The 3,823-nt window shown below is 49.1% G+C and overlaps 1 pseudogene; it reads right to left on the bottom strand.

The window, feature by feature from the left end:
* Positions 1 to 1,927: 1,927 nt before the first annotated feature.
* The window catches only part of LOC102242902, a 2,015-nt pseudogene continuing 119 nt past the window's right edge, over positions 1,928 to 3,823 (bottom strand).

The raw sequence follows: 3,823 nt of genomic DNA, 5'->3' as shown, positions 1-3,823 counted from the left end.
AGTCAGGTGCAATAACTCAGAGACCAACTTTTGATACACGTTTTGATGTACATTTCCACATTGAGGGGAAAGACTCGGAAACCAGGGTCTTTCCTTCTTTTTCCTCGTTAAACCACCAGAGCAAAGTTTCAACATTTGCTTATTATATATGCAAGAAAGGGATTTAAAAAAAAATCACAAAGTATCTTGAAGGTCCAGCCGCTCCCACCAATACATCAACTCTTAGGTTTAAGACAGGGACTGGGAACACTTTCAGCGGTCATAAAATAGGAAAAGAGAGACTAAAGCTACAAAAATAAAAAATAAATGAGGTAGATAAATTAAAGCTTTCATACCCAGGACTCACCTGTTCCAACTTCGTAACCTTCATGCAGTACTCACGGGGGAAAAGAATCTTCACAATTACTTGGCATAAGTCACATCAAAATTTTTATAAAAATCAGTATGTGAACTTCTTATCAGAAACATGCCCTCCATGAGTTTCTTCAATAATGAAAGACTCATTTCTTCGCTAGAGTAGGCACTGGTGAACTAAATCAAGTCACCTGAGGTCCCCTGCTCAGGTGCCCACCTGTCCTGGTGTTCAGGAAGGCGGCATCTGGAAGCAGGGAAGACATTGGCACTCTTAGGGCTCCAACTGAACTGTATTTCAACAAGCAGCAACACACACATTGACTCCCAAGGGACTAATATCGTCCATTGGAGGGCATCCTACTTACGGTCCCAAGGTGGAAGGAATTTTGTAACTCCACACCTTAGTTAAAAATAAAAAGGAAAGTACATTCAAAAAGGAAACAAAACAAAAGATGGGTGCAGGGTTGAGGGACATACAAAGCAGGTCACCAAGGATGACAGACCTAGTCATGTTATGTGGGTACCCTCCTCAGATTTAGTGCTCTCTGCTGGGGAGCCCAACTTCGGGATTAGATCCCAGAGTTCTCAGTAGCCCCCCCCCCCCAGCTGAGATATCCCTTGGGACTTCAGTTGCTGTCTGTGGGTGCCTAGCATACAGTTTGTCTCAAGTAATGAAGCCACTTTGCAAGACCCGCTTCTTCCAAAATTAAAAAAAACAAAACTAGACTGTGTTTGTTTTAGTGTGTGTGTGTGTGTGTGTTTGCAAAGCAACATAGCAACATCGTGATTGTTGGACGTGCCTGAGGTTGTGGTCACAACTGTAAACATTTGCACATCAGTAAAAAAACAAACAGGAGGAGATGGGTTTTTAAACAACAACAACAACGAGCCTGCTCTGGCTGGGTTGCTCAGTTGGTTAGAGTGTCATCCAGATATACCAAGGTTTCAAGTTCCATCTTCTGTCAGGGCACAAAGGAGAGTCAACCAATGATCCCCAGCCAGTTTTTATCAGTGGGTAGAGCATTGGCCCTCAGAAGAAGGGTCCCAGATTTGATTCCTGTCAAGGACACATACCTCGGTTGCAGGCTTGATCCCTGGATCCAGGTCAGGGTGCATGCAAGAGGAACCAATCGATGATATGTCGAAACATCAACGTTTCTCTCTCTCTGTGTCTCTTCCTCTCCCTTCTACTCTCTCTAAATGTCAATGGAAAAACACTCTTGGGTGAGGATTAACAACAACAAAAAAGTCAGCCAGTGAGTGAATGAATGGGTGGAACAATAAATTGAAATATCTCTCTCTCTCTCTCTCTCTTGTCCGCCTATCTAAAATCAATCTATATACATAAAAAGCTAGAGACCGTAACACTGTAACAACTGGAACCAACTTGAAACAGGGGACAATCTTTGGAAATAGTTCCTCTAGCTTGTACAAAGTTTTCATATATACAGTTTGTCTCAAGTAATGAAGCCACTTTGCAAGACCCGCTTCTTCCAAAATTAAAAAAAACAAAACTAGACTGTGTTTGTTTTAGTGTGTGTGTGTGTGTGTGTTTGCAAAGCAACATAGCAACATCGTGATTGTTGGACGTGCCTGAGGTTGTGGTCACAACTGTAAACATTTGCACATCAGTAAAAAAACAAACAGGAGGAGATGGGTTTTTAAACAACAACGAGAAAAACAAAAGATCCAGTTCAAGCAGTCACTCTGCATTTCTCCTTCACACGGGCTCTCCCGTCTCTTAGCTGACCGCAATCTTGTTTTCCTCCAGGAAGTGAGGGGACTGGTGTTTGGGGACGCTGTCAGCAGCACCCGGCTTTTCCACGTCGCTGCTAACTGACTGGAAGCCATCAATCTTGGAGATGGTGGTGTTGCTGACAACAGAGCTGGCACCTAGGGACAGCAGGAGAGTCAGGATGCCTCTGCTCTGGATCACTGAGATCTTGTTGGTCTTCATGGCCATCGTTGAGCATGGTGGTGTACTGGTTCCACACAACAGGGTCCACGTTCACTGAAGAGGCCATGATTTCCTTGGGAAACACCTCTGGGACCCTCTTTGTGTCTGTTCCTAGAAGAGCCATGGTGTTCTCGATGGCCAGCTTCCTCCCGCGGTGCGCAGAGCTGTTGTTGGCACCATGCGTCATATAGTGAACCTTCAAGTTGCCTTTGGTGGTGAAAGCTCGCCCACATATGTTACACACGAAAGGCTTCTCCCCAGTGAGAGTCCGCTCATGAATCTGGAGGGCACTGGCTGACGAGAAGTTCTTCCCGCACAGCGTGCAGGCGTGCTGCTTGCCCTGGCGGCGTGGCTGGGCCGCCAGCAAAGGTGCCATGCCTGGGGACATGGTTGCAGGTCCAAATGCACCAGGAACTTCGACTTTGACATAGGTTGGCTGGGCTCGGACAAATGCTGATGGGAGACTGCTCCGACACTTGTGCCTGTAGAGGGTGGCCTCGTCTTTGGGTTTGACATCCACCGGGGACACGTTGAGTGGCTTCCCTTTCCCTTTCTTAGACGGGTCTAACGCCACAGTAGAGAAAGGGCTCTGGAAGAGTCCAGAGCTTGGGGTCGGGGGTAGCAAAGCACAGGGGATGCGGTTTGGGAGCACCCTTGTCTCATCCGGCCTCAGGGCGAAGGACAGCAGCCCCGGGGACACTGAGCTGGTGGTAGAAGGGATGCTTGTGTGAGGTAGCTTGGCTTGTTTCAAGGTGTCCAGGGACAGACCTTGGCTTCCAGCTTTCTGGCTGAGTAAAGCCACAGCTGCAGAGACCTGCTGGGAGACGTGGCTGCCTAAGGTCTTCAGGGTGTCAGCTCCCGCTGCACCAGAGTGGAGGGCATGGGCGGCACACATGCTCCCCTGGACTCGGATCTGCTTGGTGAGCTGAATCTGCTGTAGCTGCTGCTGCTGCAGACACAGGATCTGCTCCAGGACCCATGGGATGCTGTTGGCACCAGGCAGGGGGATGGGCAGCGCCTCCGTGCTCCACTGATTCACTGCCACCTTGGTGCCCCGTAGTGCTTGAAGAGTGACGTTAGTGTTGGCCACTTTGCCTTTGGGTAAATAGCTTAAGTCCTGGGCTGTGGGTGGCAGGGCGGGCTCCGTCTTTAAGTACAGGACAGACTCCGCCCCTGGCTTCTCCTTCATGTCCCCTGAGCTGCTGCCATTCTCCCTGTGACTGTCCTTAATGCTTGGACTGCGTGGCTGGTGGCTCAGCCCAGCCCCGGAGAAGTCTTCGGAAGGCATCGGCCCCTCGCTGTCGTTCATGATGAGGACAGGTAGGTGTTTAGTGTAATTTTTCTTATGTTCTAAGAAGTCAGAGACGCTGAAGAACTCTCCGCAGCATTTCTCACAGATGTGAGTCTCCTCCTGACGAGGCCTCTTTACTGTCGCCCGGTCCCCATTCATGTCATCACCAGTCCCCGGGTAGTTCACTGAAGCACCCGGCTCCCACCACCGGCGCCGCTGCG

This window comes from Myotis brandtii, unplaced genomic scaffold (assembly GCF_000412655.1).
Source record: "Myotis brandtii unplaced genomic scaffold, ASM41265v1 scaffold100, whole genome shotgun sequence".
Taxonomy (NCBI): domain Eukaryota; kingdom Metazoa; phylum Chordata; class Mammalia; order Chiroptera; family Vespertilionidae; genus Myotis; species Myotis brandtii.
This window is presented reverse-complemented; position numbering and strand designations above follow the sequence as displayed.